This window comes from Chiloscyllium plagiosum, unplaced genomic scaffold (assembly GCF_037043375.1).
Source record: "Chiloscyllium plagiosum isolate Xiang-an unplaced genomic scaffold, Cpla_swu_hap1 HiC_scaffold_51, whole genome shotgun sequence".
NCBI classification, from domain to species: Eukaryota; Metazoa; Chordata; class Chondrichthyes; order Orectolobiformes; family Hemiscylliidae; genus Chiloscyllium; species Chiloscyllium plagiosum.
In genome coordinates this window covers 37,080,653-37,098,756 of record NW_028270189.1, presented here as the reverse complement: position 1 = coordinate 37,098,756, position 18,104 = coordinate 37,080,653, and the positions used below count along the sequence as shown (strand labels likewise).

The 18,104-nt window shown below is 44.9% G+C and overlaps 1 long non-coding RNA gene across 1 annotated transcript in view; it reads right to left on the bottom strand.

Annotated features, from left to right (window-relative positions):
- LOC148135165 (uncharacterized) overlaps positions 1 to 17,302 on the bottom strand; it is a 49,919-nt gene extending 32,617 nt beyond the window's left edge. The window contains exons 1-2 of the long non-coding RNA XR_015755516.1: positions 17,245 to 17,302; positions 14,036 to 14,122 (exon numbers count right to left, since the gene is read on the bottom strand). This is a non-coding gene — a long non-coding RNA (uncharacterized LOC148135165). The remainder of the gene's footprint in view (positions 1 to 14,035; positions 14,123 to 17,244) is intronic.
- Between the last annotated feature and the right edge of the window lie 802 nt (positions 17,303 to 18,104).

Sequence of the window (18,104 nt, the reverse complement as noted above, 5' to 3'; positions counted from 1 at the left end):
GTTTTCACCCAATTCCAAAACACACTCACTGAGCCAAGCAGCACTCTCAGTGCAGCCCTGTCATTTTCAGTTGTCAGAATCTGGAACATTCCACCTGAAAAGATGCTGGAATTTTAGTTCATAAGGAATTTGAGTCCATAAGGAATTTTAGTGGGTAGTTTGCAGAGAACTGAAAATAAGGAGTTTACAGGTTAACATTACGAAGTGGGTGATTGGGGGACTAAATCTGACAGTTGCTGCAAAGAGATGAGGTGCAATTTGGATAAATCTGTGCTCCCTCTCAGGGCAATATCTCCTTCCTCAGCTGCAGGGCCCAGAACAGAGCACACACCCAAAGGGTGATCCAGCCACAAATTTGTCCATCTCTCTGATTTTTGCTTGACAAAAGTATTGAAGATATTTTCTCACAGACAGAACAGACAAACCTTTCTGTTTTCACAGTTAAATGCCAATTATATTCAGGTCCTGATGTCTCTGCTGACTGTAAAAACCTGTTTCTGAGATCCCAGTCTCAATTAATATCCCATAAAATGAATTCACACAACAACACTCACAGTCAGTGCAGGATGAATAGTAAAGACAAATATTTATCTTGCACCTAACCTACACATCTCTGAAAACTCTGGGCAATTTAGCTCCCAGTGCAATGGCAAAGGAGATAGGGGTTAAAGAGTGAATAATAGGTGGGGACAGAGCCCAAAGGAACATTTGGAAAGAAAAAGGACTGGATAGCGATTTGGCTGGGAGTGCGCATAGCTGTTAATGGAGGGAACAGGAACTGGTGTCTGGCAGCATCTCAGTGGATGTGATGGAAATGGTGGCTGATGTACGTTCTGCCGCAAAAAAGACCCTGAGCTTCCAGTTGCCTGCCACTTCAACACACGAGCCTGTTCCCTGGGCAACATCCCTGTCTCATGCTTACTGCAATGTTCCAGTGAAGCTTGATACAAACTGGCAGAACACTCCAGAACATACCAAATGGCTCCGTATTTCAATTACAGCAATTTCCCCTCCCATGTGGTCAACAATACCCTCCACCGTATCTCCTCTACTTCCCACACCTCCACCCTTGAACCCAACTACTTCAACTGCAACAAGGATAGAATCCCCCAAGTCCTCACATTCCACCCAGGTACAACACATCATCCTCCACCATTTCCACCACCTACAATCAGACCCCATCAGAGATATATTTCCCTCCCCAGTCCTTTCAGCATTCCTCAGAGACCATTCTCTCTGTGACTTCCTTGTTCGATCCACGCTCCCCACGAACCCATCCTCCACTCCCAGGCACCTTCGCTCGCCATTGCAAGAGGTGGAAAACCTGTGCCCACACCTTCCCCTCACCTCCATCCAAGACACCAAAGGATCCTTCCACATTCAGCAGAGATAGTTCTTACATTCAAACACCTCACCTATTGAGTCCTTTGCTCTCGATGTGGTCTCCTCTACAGTGGGGAGACAGGATGCCAACTTGCGGAATATTTCAGGGAACATTTCTGGAACACATGTACCAACCAACCCCACTGCCCTGTGGCCGACACAATCAACGGACCCTCCCACTCCGCCAAGGACATGCAGGTTCTGGGCTGCCTCCATCGCCAAATCAAGCCACCCGAAGCTTGGAGGAATAACACCTCATCGTCCGCCTTGGGACCCTTCAACCACACAGCATCAATGTTTCCTCATCTCCCCTCACCCCACCTTATCCTAGCTCCAACCCTCCAACTCGGCACTGGCCTCTTGAACTGACCCACCTGTCCATCTTCCTTCCCCATTATCCACTCCACCGTCTCACCATTACCTCCCACCTGCATCTACCTATTGCCTTCCTAGATCCCTTCCCCCCCAGCCCTACACACCCCCTCCTATTTATCTCTCAGCACTCTTTCCCACACCGCACATTCCTGATGAAGGGCATATACTAAAACGGCAATTCTCCAGCTACTTGGATGCTGCCTGACCTGCTGTGCGTTTCCAGTGCCACATGTTAACGAAGCTGGAAGAACAAAACCTCATCACTCACTCGGGGACCCTTCAGCCCTTTGGCCTCAATATCAAATTCAATAATTTTAGATCCTGAACTCTCCCACGTCCTAGCATCCTAGCCCCCTACACCCCACACACCAGGCCTTGTTATTACATAGCCTGCTATTACACACTATCTGTGATGAGCCACCAACAGTCCCCATGAACAGCTATTCACTCTCCCCCAGCCAGATCGATATACACTCCTTTGTCCACTGTCTCCTATCTCTCTCTTTGCACTCTATTCCCAATCATTTACTCTTTTACCTATACCTTCTGCATATAAACCAACATTTTTCCCTCAGTCACATCAGTTCTGAGGAAGGTTCATAGGTTCAGAAATGTTAACTCTGACTTGTCTTCACAGATGCTGCCAGACCTGCTGAGCTTTTCCAGCACTTTCTGGTTGTTGTTTATCATTTCCATCATCCACAATTTTTTCTGGTTTTTATTTAGCGGGAGCTTGTAATTCATGTCAAGCAGCCTACAGCGTGTGTTTATAAACCGCCCCAGTACCCACAAACTCCATTTTTCTCCCAGTCTATGCCACTCCCTTCACACTCACTGAGTCCCCCCTCACAGTGACACTGCGCCTGCACAGCTCATGGTCACGTGCTGGCCTGCTGGCCACACCCCTCATTCACTTCTATTGGCTGGAGGATCACGCCAACTCTCCTATTGGTCTGCAGCTGCTGTCAATCACCTGGGCCCCATTGTGTCATGTTGGTGGGATCCTCCCATAAGTGTTGGAGGCTGAAGGGTGACCTCATTGAGTTTTATAAAATCATGAGGGGCATGAATGGGATAAATAGACAGGTCCAGAACGAGAGGTTTAAGTTGACAGGGAAAATATTTAAAAGGGACCTAACGGGCTTCTGTCAATCAGAGGTTGCTACATGCATTGAATTTTCGGTCAGGACACGTGGTGGAGCCTGGTACAATTACCCCATCTGAATGGGTATATGAATAGAAAGGGTATAGAGGGATATATGCCAAGTGCTGGCAAATAGGACTTGATTAGGTTAAGACATCTGGTCAGCATGGACGAGTTTGACAGAAGGGTCTGTTTCTGTGCAGTACATCTCTATGGCTCGATGGCTCTGCGGTGGGATGAGCTTCATCATTCACAGCGAATGGGGCATTATCACAGGGTATAGGGGCTGGGGGCTAGTCAGCCTATTGGGGCTGTACTCTCTCCCTCTGCAGATGCTGCAAATCTGTCCCAACTGTCCATAGCCTTCCAAATCTTTCCTTAAAAAGTTGAATTCCACATTTGTTTTGACACTAACTGTTGAATCTGCATTCAGCTCTTGTTCAAACTGTTCCAGATGCTCAGAACTGACTCAGTAAAATAATCTTCTCATTTTTACCTTGCATTATTTGCCAGTTACATGAATGCAGTTACTAAAAATTGTGACAAACTTTCTACTTTCCCTCTCTGTCAACTAAATATCCTGGAGACAAATCTGCTCCTGGTCGAAATCACGACAGGGGGAGGTTGAATAGGCTGGGGCTGTTTTCCCTGGCGTGTCGGAGGCTGAGGAGTGACCTCACAGAGAAACATAAAATCATGAACGGCATGGACAGGATAAATAAGATAAATAGACAAAGTCTCCTCCCTGGAGTGGGGGCTTCCAGAACTAGAGGGCATAGGTTTAGGGTGGAGGGGAAAGATATAAAAGAGACCTGAGGGGCAACGTTTACACACAGAGGGTGGTACGTGTGTGGAATGAGTGGCCAGAGGAAGTGGTGGAGGCGAGTACAATTGTAACATTCATAGGTATATGAATAGGAAAGATTTGGGGGGATATGGGCCAGGTGCTGGCAGGTGGGACTAGATTGGGCTGGAATATCTGGTTGGCATGGATGGGTTGGACCGAAGGGTCTGTTTCTGTGCTGTATGTCTCTGTGATGAATTTTATCCAAATAGCTAGTTCTCCCCGTATTCTATGATGTTGAACTTGCTAACCAGTCTGTTGTTATGTGGAACATTGTGTCTTCCTGAAGTCCGAGTTAACGATGTCCATGCACAAAGCCATGCTGATTCTCCCCAATTATTTGCCTTTCCAATTACATGCAAATCCTGTCCCTTAGAATCCCTTCCAACAACTTGCCTGCCACTGACTACAGGCTCACTGGTCTATAGTTCCCTGGCTTTTCCTTACCAACTTTCTCAAATAATGGCACACATCTTCCAGCACCTCACCTGTGGTTATTGATGACACAAATATCTCAGGGAGGGGCCCAAGAATCACTTCCCTAGCTTCCCACAAATTTCTGGGATACATCTGATCAGGTCCCAGGGATTTATCCACCTTTATCCATTTTAAGACATTCAGGGTATCCTCCTCTGTAACATGGACACTTGCCAAGTTATCACTATTTATTTGTGCAAATTCTCTAGCTTCCACATCGTTTTTCAGTAAAAACCAATGTGTAATATTCATATAGAATCTTTCCAAACTCCTGGGGTTCCATAGTCAGTCTTGTTGGTCTTTGAGGGTCCCTATTCTCTGCCTGGTCACTCTTTGTCCTTAGTGTATTTCTAGAATCTATTTGGATTCTCCTTAAATCTATTTCCCAAAGCCATCGCTTGTCCCCTTTTTCCCCTCCTGGTTTCCCTCAAGTATTCTCCTACTGTCTCTATACTCCTCCAGGGATCCACTCAAACCCAGCTGTCTGTACCTGCCATATCCCTCCTTCATTTTCTTGACCAGAGCCTCAATTTCTCTCGACAGGCAGCATTCTCTACGCTTCCCAGCCTTGGCCTTAACAGGAATATACTGTCTGTGTACTCTCATTGTCTCATTTTTACAGGTCTATGGAGGCAATGGCAGATGTGGACAGAGAATCAATCATTCTCAGTAAAGAAAGTGTTGGGAAAGGTAACAGCCTAAAGGTAAAAGGGGTGCCTGGCCGTGATGGAATGCATCCCAGGGGCAAAAAGAGATGGCCGGGAAAATAGCAAATGTGTTCATGATAATTCGCGAAAATTTGCTGGACTCTGGGACGTATCTGACAGATTGGAAAGCTGCAAATGTGATGCCACTATTTAAAAAAAAAACACCCATTAGTTTAACTTCTGTAGTGGGGAAAATGCTTGAACCTGTCAAGGAAGTAGTAGCGAGTTATCTGGGCAGAAACTATCCCATTGAGCAGACACAGCATGGATTCATGAAAGGCAGCTCATGTTTAACACATTTAGTTGAACTATTTGAGGACATCACAAATACGTTGGACAAGGGTGACCCGGTGGATGTGGTGTATCTGGATTTCCAGAAAGTAATCGACAAGTTGCCACATGAAAGGCTGCTGTATAAGATAAAGGCTGCACGGCATTATGGGTAATGTATTAGCAGGGATACAGGATGGGTTAACCAACAAAAAGTAAAGAATGGGGATAAATGTGAGTTTGGATTAGTGTTGGCACTACAACTGTTTACAATTTACACAAATGTTTTGGAGTTGAGGACCAAGTGTACGGTGTCAGAGTTCAGATTTGATACAAAGATGAGGTAGAGCAATGTGTGCAGAGGCCACCGTAAGTCTGCACAGGGATACAGATAGGTTGAGTCAGTGGGTAAGGATCTGGCAGATGGAGTTCAATGTTGGGAAATGTGGGGTCATCCATTTTGGTCGAACTAACAGCAAACTGGATGATGAAATAGTGAAAACCTTCAGCATGCTGCTGTGCAGAGGGAGCTGTGTGTCCTTGTGCATGAATCACAGGAAGTTGGTTTGCAGGTGCAGCAGGTAATTAAGGCAGTGAACGGAATATTGTCCTTCATTGCTAGAGGGATGGTTATGCTGCAGCTGTACAGGCCACACCTGGAGTACTGGGTACAGGTTTGATCACCTTACTTCAGCAAGGATGTACTAGCACTGGAGGGGGTGCAGAGGAGGGTCACTAGTTTGGGCCTGGAGTTGAGAGGGTTGGTCTATGTGGAGAGATTGAGAAATCTGGTTCTATACTCATTGTAATTTAGAAGAATGGGAGGTTGGATGGGGTAAAAAAAACAAAATTATGAAGGGAGTAAGTAAGATAGAAGCAGGGAGTTTATTTTCACCAGGGGTGGGTGAAACTAGAGAACATAGCATCAAAATAAGGTGGAGCAGATTTAGGACTGAGTTCAGGAGTAACTTCTTCAGCTAAAGGGTTGTGAATCTGTGGAATTCCCTGCTGAGTGAAGCAGCTGAGCTATCAACTTTATTTGCCTTTAAGGAACAGGAAAGGAATTAAGGGTTATGGTGAGAGAGCAGGAATGTGGAGCTGAGGCCATGAAAAGATCAACCCTGACCTTATTGAATGGCAGAGCAGGTTTGAGGGGTCAGATGAAAGTTTTTGCCTTGTGCCATCAAAATTGACCTTTGAAAAGTTAAGTTTCGAAATTGGATAATCTGGTCTATTATTTTCTGTAACTATTTTAAAACTAGTAGAATTATCAGAGAATCCCAGAATCCCAACAGTGTGGAATGAGACCATTCGGCCCATCACATCGATACTGACGCTCAGAGCCTCCTAACCTCCCCCTGTAACGTTGCATTTTCCAGGGCCACCCAACCGACACATCCCTGAACACTACGGGCAATTCAGCCTGGATAATCCAATCTACCCTGCACATCTTTGGACTGTGGGAGGAAACCAGAGAACCCGGATGAAATCCACGCAGACAACCCCAATAAGGTGATCATCCCTTTCTTATTTCCCAGTTCCACCCAAAGAACTTCACTGGGCGTACTCCCATGAATATCCTCCCTAAGCACAAACATAATGCTATCCCTAATCAAAAATGCTACTCTCCCTCCTCTCTTGGCCCTGTTTCTATTCTTCCTATAGCATCTATACTCTGAAACATTAAGCTGCCAGTCCTATCCATCCCTGAGTCACGTTTCTGTAATACCCATGATATCCCAGTGCCATGTTCAAAACCATACCCTAAGCCCATCTGCCTTCCCTGTCAGGCCTCTTGCATTGAAATAAATGCAGTGTAACTGCTCAGTCTGACCTCATTCTCTGCTTTGCCCTTGCCTGCCTTGACTATTTGACCTCAGAACTGTACTAGCCTCAGACATACCTCTTTTCTCACTATCTATTTGCAATCACACTCACTCCCTCACTGGTTTAATCCCTCCTGAGTAGCATTAACAAATCTCCCTGCCTCGATATTAGACACATTCCAAATCAGGTACAATCCATCCTTCTTATGCAGGTCAACTCTACTCCAGAGGAGATCACAATGATGCAAAAACGTGAATCCTTTTTCCACTGCACCAGTCCTTAGCCACTCATTGAGCACCTCCTCCTCCTCTGTAATATGGACATTTTTCAAGATGTCACCATTTATTTCCCCACATTTTATATCTCCCATGTACTTCTTCACAGTAAACACTAATGCAAAGTACTTGTTTCCCTATCTCGCCCATTGCCTGAAGCCCCACACAAAGACTGCCTTGCTGATCTCTATTTTCTCCTAGTTAGCCTTTTGTTCTTAAATGGATTTATAAAAGCCCTTTGGATTATCCTTAACCCTATTCGCCAAAGCTATCTCACGTCCCCTTTTTGCCTCCTGATTTCCCTCTTAATTATACTCCTACTGCCTTTATACTTGAAAATGTTTTGGATTGGAATAAATGCTAAATATTACATCTTGATAAAACAAACCAGGGTAGGACTGACACTCAATAAAAGTAGGACCTTGAGTAGTGATATGGGAACGAAGAGACAGAGGGCTTCACGTCTTTGAAGTTTGTGTTACATGTCGACAGGGTGGTTAAGGTGCTTAGCACACTTACCTTCATTGTTCAGACCTTTGAGTACAGGAGTTGGGACGTTATGTTGAGGATGTACAGGACGTTGGGGAGGCCTCTTCTGGAATACTCTGTCCAGTTCTGGTTGTGCTTTTATAGGAAGGATATTATTAAATCGGAGCAGGTTCAGGAGAGATTTACCAGCATGTTGCCATGAATGGAGGGATTGTATTCTAAGGAGAGGCTGGATAGGCTGGGAATTTTTTCCACTGCAGTGCACGAGGTTGAGGGGTGACCTTATTAGAGGTTTAGAAAATCAGAAAGAGCGTAGATAAGGTGAATAGCCGGGGGAGAGGGGGATTCAAAACTCGGGTGCATTCATTTTGAGAAGAAATGAGAAAGGTTTGAGAAAAGACATTAGGGTTTTAAAAAATATATATACGTGTGGAATGAATTTCCAGAGGAAGTGGTAGCTGTGAATACAATTACAATATTTAAAATACATTCAGATCAGTATATAAATAGGAAATATTTGGATGGATGTGGACCAAGCGGAGGCAGGTACAATTAGTTCAGTTTGGAATTATGGTTGGCATGGACTGGTTGGACCACAGGGCCTGTTTCCTTGCTGTATAACATTATTACGCTAATCCTCACTAACTCTAAATTCCTCCATCCTCAACTCTCCTGATCACTGTCACCTCATCCAGCCTCACAACTCTTCCTTATTTATATAATTCCTCACCAGCCACAGAACGCTCCCTATCTCATGTCCTCCAGTTTCTCAAATCTCTGCGATATGTGCCTTTCTTTAGTTCCAGCCTTGAGGTTGCCCTCATTCACTCCGATTGGTTGGAAGACAAACTGGTACGGCCTGGTCCTCCAGTACTGCCCTCTGCCTCCTATTGGCCCTAGCTGACATCAATCATCGGGGCCCATTGTGAGGCGAGTGGTGGGATCCTCCCTCTCTCTGCCCTGGGATGAGCTTCAGCATTCACACTCAATGGGGCAGTATCACAGAGCACAGGGTCTGGGGCTATTCAGCCCATTGGGGCTGTACTCTCTCCCTCTGGATATTCTACAAATCTGTCCCAATTCCCTTCCCATTTGCCCATAACCCCCCAAATCTTCCCTTAAAAAGTAAAATTCCAAGTCTGTTTATGAATAACTGCTGAGTCTGTGTCCAGCTGCAATTCAGACTGTTCCAGATACTCAGAACTTACTGAATAAAATAACATTCACATATTCACATTATTTGCCAATTACCTGAAAATAGTTATTAAAATTGTGACATTGTTAACAATTCCCCTGTCTCTGCAGATTAGATATCCTAGAAACAAATTTGCACCTGGTCAAAATCACTGCTTAACCCTCTCGGCTCCAAGGACAATTATCTGTGCTTCTGCTAGCTCTCCACAAAAGAGGAACACATCTTATTTTCATTTATTAGTGTCATAGAGATGTACAGCACAGAAATAGACCTTTGGTCCAATTTAGAACATAGAACATAGAACACAGCGCAGTACAGGCCCTTTGGCCCTCGATGTTGCGCCGATCCAAGCCCACCTAACCTATACTAACCCACTATCCTCCATATACCTATCCAATGCCCGCTTAAATGCCCTTAAAGAGGGAGAGTCCACCACTGCTACTGGCAGGGCATTCCATGAACTTACGACTCGCTGAGTGAAGAACCTACCCCTAACTTCAGTCCTATATCTACCCCCCCTTAATTTAAAGCTATGTCCCCTTGTAATACCCGACTCCATACGCGGGAAAAGGTTCACACTGTCAACCCTATCTAACCCCCTAATCATCTGTACACCTCAATCAAGTCACCCCTAAACCTTCTTTTCTCTAATGAAAACAGCCCCAAGTGTCTCAGTCTTTCCTCATACGATCTTCCTTCCATACCAGGCAACATCCTGGTAAACCTCCTCTGCACCCGTTCCAGTGCCTCCACATCCTTCCTAGAGTATGGCGACCAAAACTGCACACAATATTCCAGATGCGGCCGCACCAGAGTCTTATGCAACTGCATCATGACCTCAGTACTCCGGAACTCAATTCCTCTACCAATAAAAGCCAGTACGCCAAATGCCTTCCTCACCGCACTATTTACCTGGGTGGCAACTTTCAGAGATCTGTGTACATGGACACCAAGATCCCTCTGCTCATCCACACTACCAAGTATCCGACCATTAGCCCAGTACCCCATCTTTTTGTTATTCTTCCCAAAGTGAATCACCTCACACTTAGCTACATTGAATTCCATTTGCCACCTTTCTGCCCAGCTCTGCAGCTTCTCTATATCCTGCTGTAACCTGCCACATCCTTCCTCACTGTCAACAACTCCTCCGACTTTCGTATCATCCGCAAACTTGCTCACCCAACCTTCCAACCCCTCTTCCAGGTCATTTATAAAAATGACAAACAGCAATGGTCCCAAAACAGATCCTTGCGGAACACCGCTAGTGACGGCACTCCATGAAGAAACTTAGCCATCAACTACTACCCTCTGTCTTCTTCCATCCAGCCAATTCCTAATCCAAACCTCCAACTCACCCTCAATGCCATATCTCCGTATTTTCTGCAGTAGCCTACCATGGGGAACCTTATCAAACGCCTTACTAAAATCCATATATACCACATCTACCGCTTTCCCCTCATCAACCTCCTTCGTCACCTTTTCAAAGAATTCAATAAGGTTTGTGAGGCACGACCTGCCCTTCACAAAACCATGCTGACTATCCTTGATCACATTATTCCTATCCAGATGTGCATAAATCCTATCCCTTACAATTCTCTCTAAGACTTTGCCCACAACAGAAGTGAGACTCACCGGCCTATAGTTACTAGGGTTATCCCTACTCCCCTTTTTGAACAAGGGAACCACATTTGCTATCCTCCAGTCTTCTGGCACTACTCCTGTAGACAAAGAGGACATAAAAATCAAGGCCAATGGCTCTGCAATCTCCTCCCTTGCCTCCCATAGAATCCTAGGATAAATGCCATCAGGCCCAGGGGACTTATCTATTTTCACCTTTTCCAGGATTTCCAACACCTCTTCTCTACATACCTCAAAGCCATCCATTCTACTTATTTGTGACTCAGTATTCAGATCGACGACAATGCCCTGTTCCTGAGTAAATACTGAAGAAAAGTATTCATTCAGTGTCTCCCCAATCTCTTCCGCCACCACACGCAACTTCCCACTACTATCCTTGACTGGACCTATTCCTACCCTAGTCATTCTTTTATTCCTAACATACCTATAGAAAGCCTTAGGGTTTTCCCTAATCCTACCGACTAAGGACCTTTCATGTCCCCTCCTTGCTGCTCTTAGCTCTCTCTTCAGGTCCTTCCTGGCTACCCTATAACTCTCAATCGCCCCAATTGAACCTTCACGTCTCATCTTGAGATAGGCCGCCCTCTTCCATTTAACAAGGGATTCCAATTCCTTATTAAACCACGGCTCCCTCGCACGACCCTTTCCTCCCTGCCTGACAGGTACATAATTATCAAGGACACTCAATAGTTGCTCCTTGAACAAGCTCCACATATCATTTACACTCTTGCCTTGGAGTCTACTTTTCCAAGCCACACATCCTAAGTCATGCCTCACCGCATCATAATTTCCCTGACCCCAGCTATAACTCTTGCCCTGTAGTACACACTTATCCCTCTCCATCACGAGAGTAAAAATCACCGAATTATGGTCACTATCCCCAAAGTGCTCACCTACCTCTAATTCTAACACCTGGCCTGGTTCGTTACCCAGAACCAAATCCAGTATGGCCTCACCTCTTGTTGGCCTGTCTACATATTGTGTCAGGAAACTCTCCTGCACACATTGAACAAAAAATTTGTCCATGCCAACTAGGAATCCTCAACAAATGGAGCCCCATTTGCCAGCTATAGGTCCGTATCATTGGAAACTCTTCCTATTCATGTACCCAATCGGATGTTTTTCAAATGTTGTAATTGTATCAGCCTCCACTACTTCATCTGGCAGCTCATTCCACACATACACCACACACAGCTTGAAAACTTTGCCCCTTAGATCCGTTTTTTTATCTTTGCCCTCTCAACGTAAGCCCATGTGATCTTATCTTAAACCCACCTAACCTGGGGGAGAAAGACACCGGCTGCTCACCTTATTCATGCCCTTCATGATTTTATAAATCTCCATGAAGTCACCTCTCAGTCTTTGACTCTCCAGGGAAATTAACCCTGGCCTATTCAGCCTCTGCCTGTTGCCCAAATCCTCCAACCTTAACAAAGTCTTTGTTAATCTTGTCTGAACTCTTTCAAGATTCACAACATCCTTTCGAGACCAGGGAATTTCGAACTTAAAACATAATTCCTGAAATGGCTTAATCAATGTCCTGTCCAACCACAATTTGACGTCCCAGCTTCTGTACTCAATGCATTGACCAATAAATATAAGCATACCAAACCCCACCTTCACTAGTCTTCCTACTTGCGACTCTACTTTCAAGGAACAATGAACCTGCACTCCATGGTCTCTATGTCCAGCAACATTCCCAAGGACTTTACCATTAAGTGTACAAGTCCTGCCCTGATTTGCCTTTCCAAAATCCAACAGCTTACATTTGTCTAAATTGAACCCAGTCTGCCATTCCTCGCTCCAATGGCCCATCTGGTCAAGATACTGTTGCATTCTGAACTAACCTTCTTCATTGTCCACTACACCTCCAATTTTGGTGTCTTCTGTAAACCCACTGACCATATCTCATATTCACATCCAAGTCATTTATTTCAGGACCCAATATCCATTCTGCAGGACAATGCTGCTCACAGGCCTCCAGTCCGTAAAGCAACCCTCCATCACCACCCTCTGCCTCCTCCCTTCAAGCCAGTTTTGTATCCAAATGGCTGTTTCTCCCGCCATTTCATGTTGTTATCTAACCTTGCTAACCAGTCTGCTTTGTGGAACATCGTTCAGTGTCCATATAGACAACGTCCACAGTCTGCCTTCATCAATCATCTTTGTCACATCTTCAAAAAAACTCAATCAAGTTAGAGAGAGAGAATTTCCCACACACAAAGCCATGTTAACTATCCCTAATCAATCCTTGTCTTTCCAAATACATGTAAATCCTGTCCCTCAGAATCCCTTCCAACAACTTACCTACCACTGACGTTAGGTGGACTGTTCTCTTGTTCCCTGGCATTTCCTAACCACCTTTTTTAAATAATGGCACCCAACTTCCAGCACCTCACCTGTCACAAACAATGATATAAATACCTCAGGGAGGGGCACTGCCATCACCTTCCTAGCTTTCCACAAATTTCTGGGATACACCTGATCAGGTCCCAGGGATTTATCAACTTTACTACTGTTTAAGACATCCAGTACTTCCCCCTCTGTAATATGGACACTTTTCAAGTTATCACTATTTATTTCTCCAAACTCTCTAGAATAGAATAGCATAGTATTTCTCCCACCTCCTGTTGTTCCATAGATGGCCTTGTTGATCTTTAAGGGGTCCTATTCTCTGTCCGGTTATTATTTTATCCTTAATGTAATGTAGAATCTCTTTGGATTCTCCTTAAACTATTTCCTTGAGATATTTCAAGTCCCCGTTTTGCTCTCCTGATTACCCTCGAGTATATTCCTGTAAAAACGTGATTCTGTCCTCCCAATTACTCCGCCACTGCCATATCTGCTCCCAGAAGAAGCAATTTCACTCCAGGACATCCCAGAAAGGTTTCCTCTTTCAAGGACTGGATTTCCCTCCCACTTGATCAACAATGCACTCCAACGCATATCCTCCACTTCCTGTACCTCCGCCTTCCCCCCACCCCTCCAACCACAATAAGAATATAATCCCCCGGTCCTCACCTGCCACCTACTAATCACCATTAACCTCTGCTATGTCCGCTACCTACAGTCAGACCCCACCACCAGGGATATATCTCCCTCCCCAGCCCTTTCTATCTTCCACAGAGACCATGGGATCTTTGGTGCTGATGTGCTGCCCTACGGATACCTCAGTCACTCACCCTGCCAAATGGCCTAGTGAGATTATCACTAGATGGATAATCCAGACACCCAGAAAACGTTCTGGGGCCCAGGGTTTGGATCCCGTCACGGCAGACAGTGGAATGTGAATTCAATAAAAATTTGGAATTAAGAATCTATTAAAGACCATGAATCCATTGTTGATTATTGCGAAAAAAAAACATGAGATTAGCTAATATCCTTCAGGGAAGGAATCTGCCACATCCTTACCTGGTTTGGCCTACATACGACTCCAGACCCACAGCAATGTGGTTGACTCTTTACTGCCCTTTGAGCCCAGCCAGTGACACCCTCATCCTGTGAATGAATAACAAAGAAGGTCAAGTCTTGTACACAACCATACTATTCTTACAGAGAAGTGATCTCTTAGTAAATTTGCTTCTCAACTCCCTGCTGACTATTGGGGAAGGGGGAGGGGGGGTAAATAGTACCATCCCAATAATGAGATCATCCCTTATTTCTCATTACCACCTGTATAGCCTGCTTGGATGTACTCACAGGAATACCCTCTTGAAGCCCAGCTGTAATGTTATCCCTAATCAAAATTACCTCTCCCCTTGCTCTGTTGCCCCCTTTCTATCTTTGCTATAGCATCTATACACTGGAACATTAAGCTGCTGGTCCTATCCATCATTAAGTCATGCCTCTGTAATTGCTATAATATCCCAGTGCGATATTCAAAACCATACCCTGAGCTCCTCTACCCGACCTATCGGGCCTCCCGCATTGAAATAAATGCAGTGTAACTGCTCATTCTGTGCCTTGCCCTTGTCTTCCTTGACTGTTTGACATCTGAACTGTACCAGTGTCAGACTTAGCTCTTCCCTCACTCTCTCTCTGGGTTTACCCACATTCCTTCACTGGTTTAATGCCTCCTGAATAGCACTAGCAACTCTTCCTTTCCAGTGCAGGTACAATCCATCCTTCTGATGGAGGTCAATTCTACCCTACAAGAGATTCCAATGATCCAACAATATGAACTCTTCTCTTCCGATATCATTAATACCAATAAACAACAGCCTCCCCTCAAAATGGTTATTCTCCCCTTTAAGAATATTCTGCTCCCTCTCTGAGACATCCTTATACAAAAATTACACATTTGAATAATAAACCTTACACTCATCAGGTCATCATAAAAGGATTACATGACACATTGAAGGTTTGGGGAGACCTTTTGAGAGAATGCGATGATTCAAAGGAGAATTTTTAAGCAGCAAATGGGATTGATCTGGAACACAACACTCACTCACACGCAATGCGAATATCCAGGTCCTGATATATACTGAGTAATTCAATCAGAGTTTAGCAGAACATTTACTGAGATTACCATCTGAATGTCCACCTGTAATATCCTGTAATACAAGTTTATAAAATCTGTCACTATCAGTTCAAGTTAGAAACTCACACCATCCCCTCCTCGTGGCCCAGGATTACTGTACATATTACCCTTGAGGTCAACAGCAGTCAACTCAGGGGGAAATCTGTGGGTTTCTGGGAGATTCCAACTTGAGATCTCATGTGACTGAACACAGCAGTTCTTTGACACATTGGAGAAAATGATCCAAGCGTCAGTGAGATATGGGGAACAAGAATTACTTTCTTTTCTTTCATTCCGTGCTGCCGCTCTGCTTCATCAATAAGACTTGGGTGTGAAAGGCTAATGCCTAACGATGGGCAAGTTGTCTCCATCCTGACCAATGTGTAGGAAGATCCTCCTAATCACTCCAAAGCGTATCCCAAAAAAGATAGCAACTCTGTCTGCTTCCCACTGCCCAGTGCTCCCAGTAAATGTTTGGAAGAATGGGATGGGGGATATCTCCTAGAAAAGGCATAACTGTAAAGGTCTAAGAGGATTATGAAAAGTGAGAGATGTACAGGAGAAGGGGGCAACAAGTTGCCAGATGGGGTGTAACTTGGGAAAATGGGAAGTTGCTCATTTTGGAGGAGATAATAAAAGAACAAAGTACTATTTAAATGGTGGAAATCATAGAAAGCTGGACCACAAAGGGACCAGGGTTAATTGTTCAGGAAACACAGAAAGCTACCACATAGTTACAACAGGGAATGAGGAAGGGGAATCGAATGTTTTGTTTCAAAGGTTCTCAGTACTAGAGTTTGGAGTATATACCTGAGAGTAACGTGTGGAAGTGCTGGTGAGACCCCCATATCTGCAGTAATGAGAGCAGTTTTGGTCCCTTTAGATCAGGAAATGTGTCACTTTATTGGAGGCATTTCAGGGAAGATTCAATGAGATGATCCCTGGTTTGGAGGGATTATCTTTTAAATAAAGGCTGAAAAGGTTGGGACTCTACTCACTGGATTTGGGAGAAAGAGAGGTGATCTCATTGAGACAGATGGGATTCTTAAGGGGTTTGACAGGATAAATACTGAGAGGATGTGTCTGAGGGTAAATACTGAGAGGGGAGTCTGAAACCAGATTCTGAGTCATGGAATCAAGGGTTCTGTTTTGGATTCATCAAGATATTGTGACACCGACACGGGTAAGGGGTTTCAGTAGCAATGGAGCTGGGGTGAGGTGGAGAAAAGCAAGTTTTAAGAGATTGGGATTGTGTGGATGTCTGATCAGAAGGTCACCTTGGTGTCAGATGTAACAGCAATATTGTGAAGAGGGTCATTCTGCCTCAGAGAGTTCCCAGTGGGAGGGAGGGGCTCAGTAGAAAGGTAAAGGTGAGGCAATGGGTTTAACCGTGACAATGTTTCATTGGAGGAAATTGCAGCTATGTGATAAGCAGTTTGGTAACAGAGTAACAGTGGAGTAATGGAGAGGGATGATGGGGAGGGAGAGCTGGGCATCGTCAGTGTACATGTCAAACCTAACAGTGTTTTTGACGATATCACCTCCTGGCACTATGTACGTGAGATACAGGAGAGACCAAGGATAGATCGTTGAGGGACACCAAATGCAAGTAATACAGAAAGGAAAGGGAGAGTGGAGATGGAACAGGATTTTCCAACAACGGTGAGGTCAAATATTAGTTTTTCACAGAATGGGAGAGAAGGACATAACCAAAAAAAGACCAACAGACAGAACAAGGAACAATATCTATGAATTGGCGAAGGGGAGTAATGAGGCGGCAGTGGAGGAAAGAGAGTTTGAAAGTGAGTTTAGCGAGGTTTGGGTAAAGGGTCAAGGTGAGCTCTGATAAGGCGTGACAAGAGACTGGAGATAGATGTAGGTTTAGGACAAAAACCAGGAACACCACGTGAGGCAGTTTGGCTCAGTGGGCTAGCGGGAGGGAGAGAAGCAGCAGATCGGATTATCTCAGTCTTAGTGTCAGAGAAATTCCATGTGCTCCTCACTCGGTGTTGGAGGGGAGGATGGAGGAGACAGGATGATGGACAGTGTTTTACAAAGAAACAAAACCAGGGTTAGTGATATTCAAAACGAGTGAACAAACCTGATGTATTTAGCTTTTATCCTGAATATTAAAACAAACTACTGAAGTCCTGGTTCGAATCCCGTCTTGGCAGATGGTGGAATCTGAATTCAAGAAAAAAAATGTTAGGAATCTCCTGATCTCCATGGAACCATTGTCAATGGCGAAAAAAATCCTGCCAACCTGACAGCGGCCCAGCCAGCTACTCACTGTACTAATCACTGCAAAGTCTCAACACAGGAATGAAACTGGATGGACCAGTTGGCAACTAACAAGGCACCAGAAATTACAACCACAGAATCAGCCCTCTCGATGGTGCAACGTCCTCCTCACTAACATATGGTTTTTGGTTCCAAAATGTCGAGAGCTGTCTCACAGACTAGTCAAGGAACAGCCTGACATAGTCATACTCACGGAATCATCCCTTACAGACAATGACCAGACACCACCATCACCATCCCTCGATATCGAGAGTGTGGTGCTGGAAAAGCACAAAAGGTCAGGCAGCATCCGAGGAGAAGGATAATTGACGTTTCGAGACTCAGCCCTTCATAACCCTGACCTGCTGGGGCTTTTCCAGCACCAGACTCTTGACTCTGATCTCCAGCATCTGCAGTCTTCACTTCCTCGTGAAATCTCTGGATATGTCCTGTCCCACCGGCAGGACAGACCAGGCAGAGGTGGTGGCACCTTGGTGTACAGACAGGGAGGATTTGCCCTAGGAGTACTCAGCATTGGCTCCGGAGACCAGGAAGTCTCATGGCTCCTGCCAATTACCACGTACTGTTCTCCCTTGGCTGATGGATCAGTTCTCCTTCATGTTGAACATTTGGAGGAAGCACTGAGGGAGTAAAATGTTGTCAAACGTACTCCGTGTACAG